Genomic DNA, 21,713 nt, shown 5'->3' on the forward strand with positions numbered 1-21,713 from the left:
CGCCTGAGAACTGCTCTGTGGTCACGTAAGATGGATGTACTACATCCATTGTGGCCGCGGAATCTCGGAGTACCCGGCAGCATTTGCTATTCACCGTCATCTCCCGAAGTTACGGTTCCAGCAGCTTCATATTCACATCGCCTTCACCTGCCGACAGAAAAGCTACCCTGGGATTCCTACACCCGGCGGCCACGTGGCCCGGCTGGCGAAAGTCAAGCAAGTCAGTGGTTGTCGCTTTTCAAAAACCTTTTTCTGATGCTTCGCCTTGTCGTCTTTTTTCTCCGCTTTCTCGTCGTCACGGTGCTTCAAATCTTTCTCTCTAGCGCCCTCGGCATCTCGGGAAACGCTGTCTTGTTGCCATTTGGGTTTGAACTCCCGCTTCGGACCCTCCCGTATTTCTCCAGCATTACGCGACAAGAACTCGTCAGCGAGCTCGGCGGCTCGTGTCACCGTTGTGAGATCTGATTTGTCCATTACCCAGCTACGCATGCTTGCGGGGATCCGGTGGTAGAACTGCTCCAAACCTAGGCGTTGTACTACTTTTTTGTGGTCGCCAAACGCGCCCTCCTCCTTTAGCCACTCCTCGAAATTCGCCGTCAATTTATACGCGAACTCCGAGTATGACTCATTTCTCCCTCTTTCACCTTCCCGAAACCGCTGCCTGTAGGTCTCCGCTGACAACCTGTACTTCTTTAGAAGACACGCTTTTACTTTGCTGTAATCTTCTGCCTCTTGTCTAGTCAATCGGGCTACCACATCGGCGGCTTCACACGGCAACAAAGTCAGTAGGCGTTGTGGCCAAGTGTCTCTAGGGAAATCCACTTTCTCGCATGTGCGTTCAAAATTTACCAAAAATAAACCCATGTCCTCTCCCAGCTTAATCGGTTGCATGAGGTCCTTCATTTTGAACGACAGCTTTACTCCTCCCTCACTAGAGGCCTCGCCAACACCACTACCGCTTCTGGCTTTCAATATTTTAAGTTTGAGCCGCTTCATCTCTAGCTCATCTGCCAGACGCTGTGCTTCCGCTTCTGCTTTCTTTATTTCATCTTGCTCCCATTCTTTCATAAGCTCCAGGCCCTCTGAGAGCTCATCGTCGTCTGCCCCCACTGCTTCGATAGCCTCGATTATTTCTGGTTTTCTTTTCTCATCGCCTATGCTTAACCCCCCCATTTATGCCAACTATAGGAGTTGCGGCTTTCGTAGCGACTTCAGGTTCATGTCTGTATCGAGTGCTGCCAACTGTTACTGCCAAAAATCCTTTACCCCGACGCACCAAACAAACCTCGCGTCAAAAGAGTAATGCACACAAAAAAATCCTTTACCCCTACGCACCAAAGAAACCTTGCGTCAAAAGAGTAATACACTTTACCTCCCTCGCTACACTTAGTAAGCAGAGCCTGGTAATCCCTCAAACATAATGGCCTCGCACTCACCAAACTTTGCAGTCATGCCTCCGTGAAGTCGGTTCTGATGCTCGGAGTCGACCCATGCCTCATGGAGACGATCCCGTCCGCAGTGGAGATGATCTCGCCGTGGTGGAGACGATCCCACATGCTGCCAACCAGTGTTGCGGATCTGGTAGCATGACCGGTGGTGGCGTACGTTGATCTGGAGTTGGGGCAAACATTGGGGATTGTAGGGCGACGAAAGAAACTTTATGTACCGATATCTACATGGCGTTTGACTTAGTGAACAGGGTTTTGCGCTCCTGCGCGCACGAGATTAAATAACCAGGTTTGGTCTGCCCCGTTTCCCCCTTTCCTCGACTGACGTCAGTATGGTCCAATCAGGGGCGCCTCGGCTGACGTCCACACACTCACAAAGAGATGGCACTTTGCACAGGTTAATGTTCAGTTGACTCCTGATGATGCAATGGTTGAAGCGCCGGGAGGGCCCCCGGACCGGGTCGATAATCCGGCGTGGAGTATTCGTTGAATAGCAGCGTCTCGGACCACAACAAAGCAGTCCCCCGCTGACGATTGCCGCCGGAAAAGCAATGCTGCACGTCTTTGTAAATCCCTCCCTGCCTCCCTGCCTCGCCGGCAGGAAGCCGCGTAAATCGCCTTGTGTCCAGCAGAAGCGTCCCTCTCCGCCGCGTGATCGCATACAAAGCCGGGTCGCTCCCCATCGATGAGGGTAGGGGAGAGGAAAACTTGCGATAATTGGCCGACAGAAGCATTGGGGGACTGAACCCGATAGCATTGCAGACGGGCGTCGTAATGTCAATACGACGATCGTAACACTGTGTATACAACATTATTCTCGGCGAAATTCGCGTTGGTATTTATGTTTATTTGTGTGAACCAAGAGGTAGTTCATAATTTGTTTGTTTATTAAATGTTCGAGGCAAATACAAATGTTATTGGTTAACGAGATAGAACCATAGGGGGGAAGAGCATTCTCCAGATTTAAAGCTTGGAAATATTTTTGCAATGCGCTACTTTTTAGCAATGAAACTTGATGATAATGATTGGAAAAAAGAGCCCACTGTTTGCGACAAATGCTACCTGAAAAATGTTTGAGTATTCGGTATTTGGCATTTGGTATTGAACGCTACATGATGAGAAGGAGTGCTAGTATTTGAGTGGATTCAGCAATTAAAATATACCCGCTTCAATTATGAATATTTCTGATTTGCTGATATCCGGGACGAAGATTAGTTTCGGGCATGACGTGATGCCTTCACAGGTAAATACTGTTATATTGCGTCATTAAAAACCTCTGTACATTGAGAGATGGAGATGGCATGGACGTAAGTATTGATACGGTTGCGTCATTTAAAACCTCTCTACACTGAGAGAAGAAGATGGCATGATTGTCATGTCACTGAGTACGATATCAAGATTGCTGACAGCTCCGACGCTAGAAGTTGTAAAGGTTATTTATTATCCAAGATAAGCATGTTTGAAAAAACGACGGAGACTTGGTACAAGCAGAGAATTATATTCCAAACCAATAAACAATATTTTTCTGGTGTTTAGCGCTGCCCTTGGTTTGTCATGCGGAAATGGTTGCTTTGTAGTTATCTAACATAATTTTGTGATGCCAACATCTGACTTAAAGTTAACACCGCCCAATTTTCCTAACGTTGTGGGAGAGCCTAATAAAGTAAGAAATTGCCACACGGAAAACAAGCGCTAAATAAAAACACGGGACGAGGAGTAGACGGGACAAGCACTGGAGGAGTAGACGAGGAGTAGACGGGACAAGAAATTGCCGCTGTCATTTTCCTAGGTACAGTTGTGCCTGCAACATCGTCTTGTCAGGCCGTGCAGCGTGTTTTCATTTACCTCTTCAGGCCTTCCACCACGGACCCAGGCCGCTCGGTGCCCGTGGTACTCAGCGTTGAGAGCGAGCCACTTTGTGAAGGAAACTTTCCGGGGCCCGGTGTACGTGCGCATGATACCGTAAGAGCGTTTGTGAGACGTGGTTGAGGTTTACTACTTTTTACAGGTTTTGAATGGTGATTACTAAATGCAACCACACGATTTCTGGCACAATGTTTATACAGCGAGCCCACGTAATGCTTGTGGAAATGGATCCGCCCGTACAAAACGCCGACGCTATCACTTTGCGTTTTGTTAGGGGTTAAATTTTAATGCTTGAAACCATGTTTCAAATTCAGTAAAAGACGTTCGACGCCGACTTGCTTTCCTTACAGTGACACTAGCTTAACATAATACCTCAAAAATACCTGAATATTACCTCACCTCAAAAACTATTCTAGGAACGAAAAATCCTAAGAAAACCAAGGCCTGCCACGATATCCGCCAGAATCTTGTCTCGAGCTTAAGCAATAAATTGGTGTTGCAAGGGGAAATACAGAAGCCAATGCATTATCTTTGTATATACAGGTAAGTCTATTTTGTCGATAGCAACATAACCTGGCTAGAATTTATTTTAGGCAGTACCAGAAAACGTGTTGCAGTAATGCCCACTTTTTCTTGAAATAAAATGAAGACGTATTCTGCTGCTGACAAAATGGCTCTGCGTGGCGATAAATAAAAGAAGTCTTTTATATTGACAGCGAAGCCTACGAAAGTGATATTCTCTTGACGGCACAAAACTTCAATTACTTTGCAAGATCGTCTGCTTTCAAAGAAATCCTTATCATATTACAGATTTCGCTGTTGTTGCGGATCAATGGTAAAGACTTTTGCATTTATCTTTCTCAGAAACTACAACCCATAGCTGCAGAAAATACCACCCATAGCGGCCACTCGGTGCGGTGCTCGCTCAACGCAAGCCTAACTACGAAGAGTACGTCGTCGCGTACGCTATCCGGACTGTTACAAAAGCTGAACAAAACTATTCGGTTACCGAGAAAGAATGTCTTGCTATCGTCTGGGCTCTTTCTAAAGTTCCACCCTATCTCTACGACCACCCTTCTGACGTAGTAACTGACCATCACTCGCTGTGCTGGCTGTCGTCCCTCAAACGCCCTATGGGACGTCTTGCTCGTTCGGCGCTGGGCCTGCAGGAGTATGATATTCAAGTTGTTTATAGATCTGGGCGCAAACACTCTTATGCCGATGCACTGTCGCCCTCTCTGGTGCCTCGTAACCCGGAATGTGTTGGGAGAACCGATACGCTCGTAGCGTCATTGTCCTTCAGCGACATAGCTTCCCGGCAGTGCAGTGACCCATGGATTGCGAAGATCATCGAGTTTCTCTCCACTACATCGACTCCTACTCGGCCCAGGGCTCTTCGACGCCAAGCCGCCCACTTCGCCATACGTGATGACCACCTTCTCTATTGCCGCAATTGTATGCCCGATGGTCGGAAATGGCTTCTTGTCATTCTGCGCAGTTTTCGTGCAGATGTATGCGCTGCTTACCTTGCTGATCCCCAAACCGCTCACGCTGGAATTCTTAAAACGTACACTCGCCTCCGCCAACGATACTCTTGGCGTGGAATGTACAGCTTCTTGCAAAAATACATTCGTGCTAGCACTGACGTCAGCGCCGCAAGACGCCTGCAACACAACCAGCCGGCCCTCTGCAGCCTTTGTGATGTCCTTTTAGTCCTTACGATCGTGTCGGCATCGACCTGTACGAACCCTTGCCATGCACTCCTTCCGGCAACCGATGGATTAGTGTTGCGGTCGACTACCTAACCCGCTACGCCGAAACCGCAGCGCTGCCAGCCGCTACGGCGAGTGATATTGCTGGGTTTGCCGTGCGCTCCGTTGTCTTGCGGCACGGTGCACCCCGCGAATTACTCAGCGACAAAGGGCGCGTATTCCTATCTGTGGTTGTTGAATCCCTCCTCGCTCCATGCAGAATTGTTCGTCGCACTACGTCCTCATGCCACCCACAGACGAACGGCTCGACCGAGAGATTCAACCGCACACTCGGAGACATGCTCACCATGTACGTCGCTCGTGATCATTCAAATTGGGATGTGGTGGTACCTTTTGTAACTTTTGCTTACAACACCGCCGCGCAGACCACTACTAGCTTTTCACCATTTTTTCTCCTCTATTGAGAGAGAGAGAGAGAGAGAGAGAGAGAGAGAGAGAGAGAAAAAAACGTTTATTCTGCTGAGCCGCTTGCGGGAGGCCCAGCACCCAAGGCGTTGGAGTCTCAGCGGGGGGCCTCAGCCGGTGCCTATGTTGTCAAGCTCCCTCACCTCAGCGACCCGTGTGAGAACGGCCAAGTCCCCCGGGTCCCGCACGCCCCGACACCCCGGTGCCCTCGTGAGGGCGGGGCACCGGTGGCGGCTCGTCCAGAGCCAGGCTGACCAGCCGCAGTTGGATATCCGAGTCGTTGCTGCGCAGAGCTGTCTCCCAGTCGTGATGACTCTGAATGAAGGTCGGTGGTGCCTTCGGGCAAGCCCAGATTATGCGTGGGAGACTGGCTTTATCAATCTTGCATCTTGGACATTGGTCGGTATAAGTCTCTGGGTATATGCGGCTGAACAGTTTGGGGTGAGGGTATGTATTCGTCTGTACGAGTCTCAGTGTGGTAGTCTGTTGTCGGGTAAACTGGCGGGAGGGGTTAGGATATTGTTGACAAGTTTCGCAGTAGGAGTGAAGAATGTCGCTGTATGTGAGAAGCGGGTGGCAGTGCAAGTCGGGAGAGCGGGTCAATCGACTGGGTCCTGGTTCGTGCATTCACAAGCCCAGTCGTGTGCCGCATCATTGCCCTCCAGCCCAGCATGTGCCGGCGCACATACGAGGTTGATTTGCGGAAGTGGGTGCATCGTCTGTAAAACGGCTAGCGTGTGAGGGCTTCCCAGGCAGCTCGATATAGTGCGATAGGCGTCCTGGCTGTCTGTGACGATGGTTCCTGGGGTTCCGGAGGCCGTTATCCGCACTATGGCCCGGGCAATGGCGCATTCCTAAGCAGCCTCTATATTCGGCGTTGGAACGGTGCAGGCCGTGAAGCTGGTCTCTGGATAGTTGCAGACGACCGCGCAGCAGCTGGGTCGTTGGGCATACCACGTAGCGCCAGTGTACCATACGTTGGAATGCTGGCAGAGTGTTTTTGTTAGCTGCCGAACTCGTGCTTGCATTCTCTTGATGTAGATCCGGGTTCATGTTCCCAGGTAGCGGGGTCGCGTGTAAGGCTGCTTGGACAGTCGTGGGTAAGGAGCGAACGTCAGGGGTTCGTAGCGGTATGGTCGCGAGCCGTCTTGCACAATGGATACAATACTGCCCTACAGCCCTTAATGATCTGAGTGCCACCCTATTTCTCACGTAACCCGACAAGCAGAACAGTGCCGCCTGCTCGCCCGCTCACTGACAACAAATGACCAGGGTCGCCAGAAGCATCTTCACGACAGCGACCACACCTCATCTTCCTTTCGTGCTGGCGACCTTGTGTGGCTTTGGGTCCCCGCCACAACACCGGGTCTATCCTCCAAACTGCTTGCGAAATATCATGGTCCCTACCGCGTCCTCAAGTGTACTTCTCTCGTGAACTACACAGTAAAAACACTGACGCCCTCTACAGTCCATAGCTGTCGTGGCAGCGAAATCGTTCGCGTCAGTCGTTTGAAGCCCCACAACGACCCCGTAGTCGTTTCATCGCCGTATGTCGCCAGGATGGCTCTTGCTTCACGTGGGGCAATTGTAATGGAGATTGCTTGAAGACTTCTCGCCGTCCAATCTCTCTTCACCGACCTGTCAATTTCCGAATGAGCATGTAGAACGAATCAACTGCTGTCATCACCACTGCGTGATCGCGCGGAACGCGTCGAATCCTCTGGCTGGTTCACCTTTAAAGGCTTTGCCTCTTGATTCCTCTCCAGCGGGCTCTGTCTTCCTTCCAATAAACCCATTAGCTATATATATATATATATATATATATATATATATATATATATATATATATATATATATTTATATATATATATATATATATATACATATATATATATATATATATATATATATATATATATATATATATATATATATATATATATATATATATATATATATATGTTGTGACTTCCTCTTCATCCGCATCGCACCAGACTACGCTAGCCATCATAATTTCAGTATGTTCCTCCCGAGCTGTCGCATGGTCTCGCGGCACCACCGGCTCACACCACTTCTTCAATTTTCATTAAAGCCTCATCGCATCACGACGTGTCGCTCCCCTTCCTGAGAATCGCGTCGCAGCTGGAGGACCCAGAGGTCCATCACATGGTGCCGAGAACCCGGGACTTCTCGCCGACGCAAAGAAAATCGACGCACGGAGACGCGAAAGCAGAGAAAACGACGCGGCTCCTGCAATCTTGGAGAGAGTTCCGAGCTGTTTGCGACCAAATGGAACAGCAACTTCGACGATGCCTCAGACTACGGGCGCAACTGAATGGCCTTCTAGCGAAAGTGGAAGGCCACATCAGAGGAAATTCAGCGGCGACACCATCTGCAGCAAGTGTTCTTCTCGAGCGAATCGGCGCATTGTACGCACAGTTTCAGACAATGGATGACGCCATTTTTGAGGAGATCCCAGACGACTGGCTAGAGAGTGAAACGTTAGACGCCGGGAGGTACCGTGACAAGGTTGTTACCTTGGCGGATAGTCTACGTTTCAAGATACCAGAATACCGATCTTCGACGCCACGCTCGGCGAGCGTTCCTGCAATACCAACAGGCAAGAGCACATCCAAGCAAGCAGGCTCTATCATGCTTCGGAAGACCCCGGAAAACTGCGACCCACCGTCAGCGCGACTGCCACCAGGCTCTATGTGTATGGACGATCCCCTCATTGGAATAGAGTTCCCTCCTTAAGAAGCGATAGAGATGCACAAGAATGAGATCTTCCGAAAAGCTTTAACTAGCACACGTATATTAGCTAGCAACGAAGCTGTTGTTCTTGCCGCCTCGGAAGAAAGAATGGCTTCAGCGGAAAAATCCTTTTACTCTCTTTCTGGAACCTCAAAAGAGCTACAACTTCAATGCAAAAAGCGGTCGGACATCTTTTCGTTCAAGTCCAAAATCATCCTGCACTCCAGTGAGGAGGCATCCCAGGCAGCACAGGACTGTTCGGCCTAAAACAGGCCGGTGTACTTTGGCCGGTGATTTTCTGTCCGGCCGCTTTCCGGCAGCCATGTTCGGCCCATGTCCAATTGTGGGCCTTCTGGTCGTATACGGCCGTACTCCCATGGCTGTCCAACGGCCAGTGTCCGTCGGCCAGTCGACCGGCTTACGGCCATACGGCCAGATTCCAGCCGTAGGGCTCCGGCCATTCCAAAGCCACCCGTGTACGGCCGAAGTACGGCCGCCGGAGGACAGCCTAGATACGGTCGTCGGACTCCAGCCGGACTAAAGCTGCCGGAAATACGGCCGTGCTACGGGCATTGGAGTTCAGCCACAGTACGTTAACTGTACTGAGGCCGGTCACTGCATGTCGCGCAAGCAGATGACTCATTCGCGCAGTGCAGAAGCAGCACAAACCCAGCATTTTGGGTCCAATGCAGCCACATCAAAGTGAGCTCGCGCGCAACCACCAGCCGTTAAGCTTTCAGCGCAGCCTTGCTTAATTACCAGCCTCAGTTGACAGCAAAATTCGTTTATTAAGCAGTGCTCAGAAATTGTCGTTCCTTTAATTGCTGTGTCTCTTTTACTGCCGAACACAGAAAATATTCAGTTCTTTGTAGAGCTTGAATAGATGTATTGTCCAGGTCCTGATATCCTCTGTGGGGCGGCTTACCTGTAATAAACTGGTAAAGAGGAGGTGGAGGGGGGGGGGGAGAGGCGGCGGAGGGCGCATACTTTAGTGGGTTGAATTTCAGAGGGATAAATTGCGCCGCTTTTAGCCAATTCCTTTTAGGGCAATATTCCGGAACACTTTCACACTATGACTACATAAACTATTTTATAACAGTTGCTTGACCAATTTTGATGTATATAAAACCGGTGTGAATGCCTTTACGAAGCTTTTTGGTTCTCAACAAAACACTCAGGAGCATTTAATATAACTCCTTCACAAAAAAGTATGTCCATTTTTTGCCCATTTTTTTTGCAAAGACATTTTCTACTCGATAAACTTTTCTGATGATCTTGCGCAGGGCTGATCCTAAGAAGGAGTGAACAGGTACTTTCATTTTCAATCTCTTTTAATGTTGTTTTCATGAGTTACGTCCAGACCACTTAATAGTACAAAAGAACTTAATTTTCTTCTAATGTCATACTACGTTCCAAAGATTCTAGACGCGTTGCGAATGACGCCCTGCTTCAGGCGGCTGCAGTTGCATCCCTCTGTGTTCACGCAAGGAAAGGCGTAAAATTAGAGTTACATAATTTGTTTCAAACCAATAACATAGCAATGGTAGCATGCATACAGATAACCTTGCATACTGCAACAAATAGGGCAATACATATTTTATTGGTCAAGGTTGAATGCGTAGGGTTCTCAACCTATCGGAGGCAAACTTGCGCCTCTGGAAGTTTATTTATTTATTTTTTATTTTTATTTATTTATTTACTTAGTTTTATTCATTTATTTATTCATTGTTTTATTTATTTATTTATTATTTATTTATTTATTTATTTATTTGATGCCTACTTGCCTTTGAATGCATTACAGAAGGGAGATACATAACACTAAGCATTAAATATGAGACAAAATAACAAAATAATTCTACAAAACGCGCTGAAAGTCGTCAATATAAACAGTTAATGCAATTATACGTGGAAGATAATTATACTGCAGTATTGATATAAAATAAAATGAATCGCGCAAGGCGTCACCTTTACAGGAAAGTTAATAATTTGCTTTAAGCTAGCGGTCCCACTTTGCGATATGTAGAATGGCGCTTGGACATACTTATCCCCTTCTACTCCAGTTTTCGAATGATAGATATTACGAAAAAAGTTCAACCTGTGGTTTCGTCTGTGATCTTCCACGTCCTGCCATTTCAGTTTACTTTTACTTTCTCTCATGCTAAGTTGAGCGTGCCAATTACCGAATACGAATCGCACTGACATATTCTGTATGTTTTCGAGCGTATCAACCAGCTCTTTTGTGTAGGGATCCACGAAAACGCATGCGTACTCCAAGATTGAGCGCACATGAGTGAAATACGGTTGTTCTTTTCAGTTAGATGGAGGTTCGCTGAAATATAGTTCAAGAGGACTGTGATTTGGGCGAGTTGGTGAATGTTCATGATTGACAATCCAGCGCGCGAAAACACGGCACAAAAAAGAACGAGAGTTAGACAGGACAGCGCTGCACTCACAACTGATTTATTTTGAAGAAAACATTGGTCATATATACAGATCAGTCTCCCACGTGGCGGTAAATTATTGCACCCGATAACCACAAACAAAAAAACGCAATCATTAATCGGTTTGCACATGTGTAGTCTTTGGTTTACTTGGTCATGCAAAGGCGTCACTCAGATACCCGTATTCCCGGTCATGCAGCACTATTGAGGGCATACTTATACAACGGTCAGCAGCTCGTCTGATTTGAAAGGCCTCGATAATTTCCCGTGTTGTTTTATCTTTGTGTCTCGACAACACAGTGGTTTCATTAAAAAGCGGCTCACAATCTTGTTTGCAGCAGTGTTTTGCCAGGTGGCTGTGTGGGTTCGTTTTAAATGAACGCTGGTGCTCGGACAACCTGGTGTTCAGACACCTCCCGGTTTGTCCCACATATATATGTCCACACCGAAGTGGTAACATATACACGACACCCATAGCACATTTCACAAAAGGGTCTGAATGATTTATCGGGCACACTTTTTTTGTATTCCGGGAAGCTAATCTTCGGTCAACCCTACTGCACAATTTTCCTAATTTATTTGGAGCCGAGAATACCACGTCGACAGCGTATCTTTTTGCCACGTTTTTTAAGTTATGAGAGAGGCGGTGCTTATACGGTATCACAACGGGGTATCTTTTTCTTTGCCTTGGTGGCTGCGTCACAGAACCTGCCGTATCTTTTCCTTTTATCCATTTGACTAACTTCTGCACGACCATGAGGAGAACATTGCCAGGGTAGCCAGCCGTCTGCATTCTACTGATCTGGTTCGAGAAGCTGTCATTCAGCTGATGGTCACATGACTTTGAAAGGGCTGAGCGTAATGAAGAAAATGCGATCCCATTTTTTATTACCTTCGAATGACCCGATTTGAAGTTTAGCACTGGTTTTTGAGATCTGGGACGGTAACACCAGCATACATGACCTGTATTGAAAGTTAATTCTAAATTCAAAAACTGCAGTTTGTTCAGTTTTGGCAGCTCAAATGTGAACTGCAATCCGAGACCGCACTCATTGAACACATTTAAAAGGCCCTCTACATTGAGGTCTCTATTTTCAACGATTATTAGAAAATCATCTACATAACGAAAAATTTTCTTTGCCAAGCCGCGCACGTTTCTTTCGATATTTCTATCAACCCTACCTAGGAATATGTTACTAAGCATAGGAGCCACCTTTGAGCCAATACACACCCCTCGTTTTTGAGCGAAGAATTCATTTTTCCACTCGATAAATGTTGATTTCAGATAGAATTCTAGTATCTCCATAAAACTGTTGACTGACACGCCGCACTTTTGAATGAAACCTACTTCATCGTTTTCTTCAGTGATATACAATTTAACTGATTTCATTAATTCATCGTGAGGGATCGTGTAGAACAAATCTTGCACATCAATGCTCATAGCCTTGCATGTTCCTGGGTTCGAGGATTCAAGATACTTTACTAAGGCATCTGAAATTGGAATTAAATATGGGTCATTCAGGCGCAGGGACTGGAGCTGCTGTTCTAAAAATGTGGACACCGCCAACTGCCAAGTATTTCTTTCTGTAACTATTGTGCGGAATGGGGCTTCAGGCTTATGCGTTTTGACCACGAAAAATGCGTACCACGTACTACGTACTGCGTACCACGTACTACGCAGAAGGTGATATGGAACACCATCTGTCACCCGGTTCCTTAAATTAGGGTGCACTGTCGGAAGATATGGAGAGTCGACACCAGAGAGCCAACAAACCCCACCGAATCCACAGGGCACAGGTGACAAAGCGGGTGGCCGTCTGATGTGCTGCTTTCGCCGACCAGAGCGGCAAGAATGAGCAAGAGCCCTGAACGAAAAACAGCACAAAGACTTATATTTAGACAAGCAAGTTACAAACAAACTAACTCTCGTTCTTTTTTGTGCCGTGTTTTCGCGCGCTGGATTGTCAATCATGTTCACTGAAATTTCGTTTCAGAAAGCCAAAAACATATGCAGCCGTAACTTTTATGGTGTGAACCTGCCTATTTAACCTCTAACCACTCCCTAAATAAACTCCTAGGTATTTATATTCCTCTGCCGTTGTCACAGCAGCATAATTTACGATATACTTATTCAATTGGAATGAAGGTTTTCTTGTAAAGGTGCCGTTAACACACTGTTTAACACCCAAAAACGTTTCTGAATCAGCACACCAGGATATTATTAAATTCGAATAAAGCTGCAGGTATACGGAATCACGTTCATTCGCTATAGTCCGGTAAACTACACAGTACTTTTGAACAAAGCTATAGGGCCAATAGTAATAACAATGCAAAAACCGATTCATTCAGTTCATAGGATGAAATGTACTACGCAGAAGGTGATATGGAACACCATCTGTCACCCGGTTCCTTAAATTAGGGTGCACTGTCGGAAGATATGGAGAGTCGACACCAGAGAGCCAACAAACCCCACCGAATCCACAGGGCACAGGTGACAAAGGGGGTGGCCGTCTGATGTGCGGCTTTCGCCGACCAGAGCGGCAAGAATGAGCAAGAGCCCTGAACGAAAAACAGCACAAAGACTTATATTTAGACAGGCAAGTTACAAACAAACTAACTCTCGTTCTTTTTTGTGCCGTGTTTTCGCGCGCTGGATTGTCAATCATGTTCACTGAAATTTCGTTTCAGAAAGCCAAAAACATATGCAGCCGTAACTTTTATGGTGTGAACCTGCCTATTTAACCTCTAACCACTCCCTAAATAAACTCCTAGGTATTTATATTCCTCGGGCGTTGTCACAGCAGCATAATTTACGATATACTTATTCAATTGGATTGAAGGTTTTCTTGTAAAGGTGCCGTTAACACACTGTTTAACACCCAAAAACGTTTCTGAATCAGCACACCAGGATATTATTAAATTCGAATAAAGCTGCAGGTATACGGAATCACGTTCATCCGCTATAGTCCGGTAAACTACACAGTACTTTTGAACAAAGCTATAGGGCCAATAGTAATAACAATGCAAAAACTGATTCATTCAGTTCATAGGATGAAATGTACTACGCAGAAGGTGATATGGAACACCATCTGCCACCCGGTTCCTTAAATTAGGGTGCACTGTCGGAAGATATGGAGAGTCGACACCAGAGAGCCAACAAACCCCACCGAATCGACAGGGCACAGGTGACAAAGGGGGTGGCCGTCTGGTGTGCGGCTTTCGCCGACCAGAGCGGCAAGAATGAGCAAGAGCCCTGAACGAAAAACAGCACAAAGACTTATATTTAGACAGGCAAGTTACAAACACAAGCCCGAGGTAACGGATCGATAATGACAGACAAATTAGATGGAATTCAAATACAAGAAACAGTCCAATTCGACAAAATGATACAAACAGGAGCGCTAACAAATGAATATTACGAAGCGTAGCAGTTAACAAAAAAAGAAAACGAACAGTTCGATGCTTATGAGAGACAGAGTCTCAGCATATTCACCGACCGGGCCGGACGATGCCCCGCTGTCGGAGGCGATTCGGCTACCTGGGAAGCGCGGCTTTGTTGTAGGCCAGGCCGTCCGGGACGATCACGGTGATTCGAGGCCCGGGAGTACGTTGAAGTCCTCCAGGGCGCGGGTCGCCGATGGTGTGATGCACAAACGGACAGGTGCCGTTGTCACATCACGACTGCCAAACGTAGCTGGTTTGCTTAGGCGCGGCTTCTCTTTTTATAACCGTGCCGGCGCGGAGATGGAGAGCACAACACACAACGCGCCCGCCGCCGTCAGCGAATAACTTCACTCTTCTCCCTTCTAGAATCATCGACGCTCTTTAGCACTGGCAAGGCCACGCGCACCTCCTCGAATGTACTGGAAGCTTCGACGAAACCGGAGCGCCGGAGGTTTTATTTTTGTTGTTTTCTCGCCGGCGAGCCGGCGAGTGATCGTGTTACCATCTCTTCGTTCGAGAAAGCTCCATATTGTCTAGGGGCGAATGGAACCGAACTGAATGAATCGAACGACTGCAAGAAGAATTAGGCGCTGTGCAAATGAAATGAAAAATTTATAACGTACTTTTAGACGTCGTACGCTCGAGTTTGTGAAACCATCATTTGCTTTTTTGCAGTCCAAGAATATACAGTCAACCACTTTAAGCTTATCTATTGCAAGAGCCAAATCGTACGTGAACTCAACAGTCTGCGTTGAGCAAGAAAATCCTGACAAAATTCATGTTTCCTAGGATGCTGGCGATTAGGTTTAATCAAATGAGTCATATCCCAGGAGTAGCTGAGCTCACCTTCAAACATCGGAACTAAATTAACAGCTAGGCTTCGTCAGTGACAAGGCTCTGTTGTTATTGCAAATTTAAAGTATTTTTTTTTTCTAAATAGGCAGTCGTAAAATCCCTTGAAGTAACATAGTGCAGGGCATGAAGTTTATCCTACCAATGCACGAGCGAGTCTCTTCTACGCTTATCACCAACAACATAGTGCAATATTTCTTGTCGCAGTTTAATTGTAAGTAGAATAACTTGCGCTTTTGCTCGCACTTGCCTTTCTTTGGTGGGGAGTCCTTGACATGGTGGCGGTTTACCTCCTGCGTGGTGGCCCCTTGCTCGACGCCCTTGAAGGCCAGTTATTTTGGTGAACCATCTCCATCTCGGATCGGACATCTCTGCCGGGTCGATGTCTCCAATGCTCTCCATTTCTTGAGGGGGCGAATAGCCTCGAGCTGAGGCGTCGACGAAGCCGGCGGCAGAGGCGTGGTAGCGGCGATGACTGGCGAGGCTTAGCTCACCCGTCGGTGTGGCACAGTCTGGCGAGGGTCTCGATTCTGGCAGCCTTGATGCCTAGGTAGCATTAGAGGGCTTCCCGCCAGTTACCCGCTCATGACCGGCTGTAGACGTTCTAGTCACGCCCGGGGGGTTGAAAAGAAGGTCCCCTTCTCCCCGTGTAGTCTGAGTGGCGCTGGCTACCACCCACAAGCGTCAGATACACTTCTAGTAAATACAAATAGCCCAGAAAGTGAAGGAGAACACAGTCGCCCAGATAGCCGAATTGGTAAGGCATTCGAGATCTAATCGAAAGGCGTGGGTTCGGTCCCCACTCTGGGCGCCTGTTTTTCTTTCTTTCGTTCTTCCATATATTTAAAAAAAATATAACTTCATTAACTGTACTAAAAAAAAAGAGCCCAACCACACCCCTATGCTCCTTTGGTGTTGTAGACTGCCGACTTATCTTTCTGTATTTCCCCAACGAGCCCCTCATTTCCTTACTATATTATTCTGCGAAAGCCTAGCGAGGGTCTCGATTCTGGCAGCCTTGATGCCTAGGTAGCATAAGAGGGCTTCCCGCCAGTTACCCTCTCATGACAGGCTGTAGACGTTCTAGTCACGCCCCGGGGGTTGAAAAGAAGGTCCCGTTCTCCCCGTGTAGTCTGAGTGGCGCTGGCTACAACCCTCAAGCGTCAGATACACTTCTAGTAAATATAAATAGCCCAGAAAGTGAAGGAGAACACAGTCGCCCAGATAGCCGAATTGGTAAGGCATTTGAGATCTAATCGAAAGGCGTGGGTTCGGTCCCCACTCTGGGCGCGTGTTTTTCTTTCTTTCGTTCTTCCATATATTTAAAAAAAATATTAACTTCATTAACCGTACTAAACAAAAAGAGCCCAACCACACCCCTATGCTCCTTTGGCGTTGTAGACTGCCGACTTATATTTCTGTATTTCCCCAACGAGCCCCTCATTTCCTTACTATATATATATATAAATATATATATATATATATATATATATATATATATATATATATATATACATATATATATATATATATATATATATATATATATATATATATAAATACATAAATACGTACATACCTACATATATATATATACTTGGAAAGACTACGTTGTCGAACATGTGTTTTACAATTGCAAATATATACAGATGTACAAATACATATATAGTACTTATAGCTATACTTAGCCCATTTCTTTATAATAAAGCACAGAAAAAAAATGAAGGAAACAAAAATACCCCAAAATTAATACCCCAGAAAAGTGGAGGGGAAGATAGCCCCGCTAGTATCGTAGTGGTTATCGCACCAGATCGGTGTTCTGGAGGTCGTGGGTTAGGACCCGACACGGCGGACATTTTTTCTCCATTTTTTTCTTTCCAAATTCTTTATCTGTTTCAACCACCTACCACACCCTCCCGTTGGCTTTCCAAAGTCTTGACCGCCAACCCTTATTTCGGTCTTATTTTCTACGAGCCTCTCATTCCCTATCCTGATTCGCGATATATATATATATATATATATATATATATATATATATATATATATATATATATATATATATATATATATATATATATATATTGTGAGCTGAGTTTGTGCCTCGCTGCTTCCTAGAAGAAGATATTTATCTCCATTGGTAACAATCATTATCATCGGTAGCTTGCGGCTACCGCATCATCTGCTGTACCTACTCATCATCAGTGGCACAACCTTTTCTTCGGCTGATCATCATCGGCAAGGACGCTCAGCAGCAGTCCCGTCTCCTTCTATCTGTGGTGTTGCAACTTGATCGCAAGGTGTACCTCTCGTTCGATACCCCTGGAGCTCGGTTCCGGTCGCCTTTTTTTCCTCAAGACCAATGTCAATGTCGCAGACACTCTGAGTGGCGCAGCCTCTGCACCTCTGCATTGCATCATGACCACTCCCCAGCACGACCCGCCCCAGTTCGCTGTCCTTCGGGGCGAAGACGTGGAGGAGTGGCTCGACAGCTACACACGCGTCAGCCAGTTTAACGGGTGGGTTAATCGCCTCAAATTGTTCCTCGTTGGCTTCTCTCTGAAGCAGGGTGCCGAGACATGGTATTTAAACAACAAAACACGAAATTACTGACTGGGCTGGCTTCACACGGAGCTGCAAAAGCTTTTTGGCTCCCCTAAACGGCGGAGAGACAACAGAGAGGAAACTGGAGGTCCGGGTGTAGCACGCCAACGAGGCATACACCTCATACGTTGGGGGTGTTGAAACGCTGTGTTGCCGCGCCGACAAAGATATGCTGGTGTCCCACCCTGTCCGTCACATTCTCAAAAAGATTGGTGAGTTCGCTTTCAACGCACATGTCCTGCAGAACCGTTCCACCATAGCAGACGTAACATGCACCTGCCAGCGTATGGACGACCTTCAGTCGATCCGCCTCACATCGTACACGGCGTCTACCACTCATCTTTGGAACAAAGACCATGCGATGATTCGAGCTTTGAGTCGCGAAGAAATGTACGGCAACATCTATAATTTTTCCCTCGGTGTTCGCGAAGCCGCTACAGGTCCTGGCGTGCGCGAGGTGGGTAAAGTGGAGCTTGCCCTATGCCTGTTCTTGTGCTTTCTGTCCATCCGATTGCCCCTTCAACACCGTCCTACTCGGAAGTCGCTGTCCGGACACCTATGCCCTTGTCCCCGATCAAGACTCACCCTTCGTCTGGCTATGTTGCAACCATGCCTCACGGGCCGAGCTCAGCGCCCCACTTTCCTCCATGTGATGTTGCCTCTGGACACCGGCACGTTGGCTCCTATTCAAAATTCGAGGTCACATCTCCCGCTTTTGTCGACGCCGCCAACGGAATGAATGACGTGGATATGCTAAGAGCGCAAGAACGTACCCCCGAATACTATGGCTACCTGTGGCGTCCGTCTCCATCGCCTCCACGCCGCTACCCCTCTCTGCCCCAGTGTGACGACGTTCGTCGCATCGCCCGTGGGCCACGAAGCCGCTCGCGTTGACTAGCTGGTCATTCAGTTTCCCCTGTCTATCCTGCGTCTCACGCCACCGCCCAGCGCCCGGAAAAATAGTAATGATGTTTTGTTAGGGAAAACTGCCTTTAACCCTGCGAAGCTTGCAAGTCTTTGAGAGCGTCCGTCGAACTTGCTATCTGTTTTTTTGAAGGTGTTTGGATTATACCCTTATTGACGCTGGAGCGAGCGCTTTAGTGATTAGTGCGGATTGGGGTGCTCGTCTACGCAAGGTACTAACACCCTATACGGTAACTCAGTACTTCGTGTAGCGCCAAAAAAACGACGGAGGACACAGGTAGGCGACAGGCACACGCTTTAACTACCAGCTGAGTTTATAGAAAAAAGGCGTGAATTTAAAACACCGAGGCGACAAATTATCAAAACAAACAAAGATAAGAAAGAACAGAAGAAAAAAAACCGGTCATGACAAAATTTGCACTCAAACTTATACACAGAACGATGTGACATCGAACAAAACAGAGCATGAGGCATTAACTAAGGTGGCACCCACCGGCGACTCAGATAGCCAATCTCCTTATGGGACAATGCCACAGATGGCGCGAACACCCAACGATCCTCTAGGCGTGCTATTTCGGCCGCCTCGATTATTTTTCTTGTCTTCTGTTTGGCGTCACAAGCGATGAGAGAGCAACTGTCAAAGAGGGGCGTACAACCACAACCGCGGCAATGAAATACCCAAGTGGCCCTTGACAACCTTAAGAACGTCGTTGTCATAATCACGCAGCCTCCCTGTGTCCTCTGTCGGTTTTTTTGGCGCTACACAAAGTCATGGATTACCGCTACCAACTAGCCTAAACCCATTCTCCAATACCCTATACTGGACCATTTTTACATGGAGCAAACAGCAGCGTGCTCAAGCCATCCGGACAATGCACAGTGCGGATTGTTGTTGGTTTTATTCGGCGTCATGTTGAGTGTGCGGTGTTGCAACGGTGCTCATCATCTTACTTTGGGTTGGCATTTTCTGTCATCCACATCCGCCGTCATTTCATGTGATAATCCTGAAATTCAACTCCCGGATACAGAGCATATCAGCGGCATTAATTATGTACCACAGCTACAGCTCAAAGCAAGTGCAGATGGCGTATTAAACCCCCACCACGAGACGCTCTTTGCGTCTGCTCCAACCGAATCAGTGACAGAGACATGCCTATATTTCCCTCTCCACGTTTCCTGCCCAAAGGCGTCGTCATCCCGATATGCCTCGTGCGCTTCGCAAGTGGGTCCGCAGAGAGTGTGGCTAAAAACACCACTTCTGAATCCATATTGCGCCCCGCGAGCGCTACTACCGCTTCTGTTATGTCTGACTATACGCTGTCGTTAGTTCCCCGGTGCTCCGTCTCTTCCGTTCCGCACTTACAGCTACCATCAGCCAAGATTTCCCAGAAACCGAAACAAACCAGCTACTTCAGCGTTCGAAAAAACACAAGGACACATTTGACTGCGTTTCTATCAAGCTGAAGCAGACTTTTGTGACAGCCCATAGGATCGAGACGGATGGGATCTACATCGTCCGCCATCGCCCGTAGCGTATGTCGTCGTCCAAACGAAAAGGGATCGTGCAAAATGCGGGGGCATGCTACAACGAAACCTCAATCGGCTGTCTTCCAGCCCATGGTCTTCCCCCGTAGTTTTGTTCCGCATGAAGGATGGTTCCAGGTGGTTTTCTGTGGACTATCGAGATTTTAACACAATCACCAAGAAGGATGTTTATCCTATGCCGCGTATAGATGACGCACACGACTCATTCATGGGGCGAAATTTTTCTGCAACCTTGACAAGCGATCTGGTTATTGGCAGATACCTGTGCATGGGCCTTATAAAAAAGAGAGCGTTTCCTACTCCACATGGCTTACACGAGTTTAACGTAATGGCGTTTGGTTTATGCAACATAATTGAAAGCATGATAGGCATTGTCCTTCGTGCCGTAAATTGAAGACGTGCTTGTGCTACCTGAATGACATTGTTATTTTCTCGTGAAGTTTTCCTCAACATCTCCGACGTCTGTACAAAGTTCTGACGAATCTGGTCAAAGCCGGCGTGACACTGAACACCAAGAAGTGCCACATCGTCCGGAAATCTATCGAACTTCTCGGTCACATTATCAGCAAAGACGAAATTTTCTCTGTCTCCAATCTCCTTTGACCTCAACTGCAAAACTTCCTGCGCAGATTTCTTGGTCTCGCATAATATTTTCGGCGTTTGTGTTCGCAATGTCCGTACCCTGGCCTCGCCCGTCAATCAGCCTCTGCATTCCAGTAAACCTTTGGTCTGGGGTGACAACTGCGAGAAGGCTTTTTATTACTTAAAGCAAGCAGATACTTCGAGTCCTGTACTTTTTCATTTCGAAGACGCTTAGCCAGCCCTTCTTTACACTGATGCGAGCGGGCATGAGAGTGGCGCCGTCTTGCTACAAGATGCTCGCGCACCTGAACGAGCGGTTTCATACGCAACCCCATCTCTGACGTCCGCAGAAAAGAATTACCCCATCACAGAGCAGAGTGTCTGTTGTGTGGTCTGTACAAAAGTTCAGGATACCTTTACGCTCGATTTTTCGCAGTCGTTACAGACCACCATGCTCTGTGTTGGCTGTCTTCTTTGAAATACCTGTCAAGACTATTTGGGTGCTGTTTTCCCCGCTTGCAAAAATGTAACTGCACGGTGATCATTAAGTCTGGTGGGAAGCATCTCTGACGCTCTTTCCTGTGTCCGCTGGTGAAGACTTCAGAGTATGTTGCCTGACATTGTAATGTGCCCACTTTGCCCATTGCAGCTATCGATATTCCCATCAAACATACCCCCGACTTGATTGCCCGTCAACCCGCAGACAATTATTGCCATACAATATTCGATCGGCTTAGCGGCTCCACACGACCACCGAATTGCCGCCTATGTCATCAGCTGCGCCAGTACCAGCTTCTGGATGGCACACTCTACCGCATCAACGACCCCACCAATAGAGCTAGATGGGTTCCGGTTGTACCCCGTTCTCTCCGTCATGCATGTCGGAAGCTCTGACGATGAAGCGACTACAGGCCACGTCGGATTCCAAAAGACCTATGACTGTCTCCGACGACGGTTCTTTTGGCCAGGCCTTTTTACAAAAGTAGCGAAATACGTGGCCTCTTGTGCACCTTGTCAGCACTGGAAACGCTCTACATCAGCCCTGTCGATCTCTCCAGCCTCTCGCGTGTCCAGCATCT

This window comes from Haemaphysalis longicornis, unplaced genomic scaffold, assembly GCF_048455015.1.
Source record: "Haemaphysalis longicornis isolate Haplotype H1 unplaced genomic scaffold, Haemaphysalis longicornis Haplotype H1 scaffold_11, whole genome shotgun sequence".
NCBI classification, from domain to species: domain Eukaryota; kingdom Metazoa; phylum Arthropoda; class Arachnida; order Ixodida; family Ixodidae; genus Haemaphysalis; species Haemaphysalis longicornis.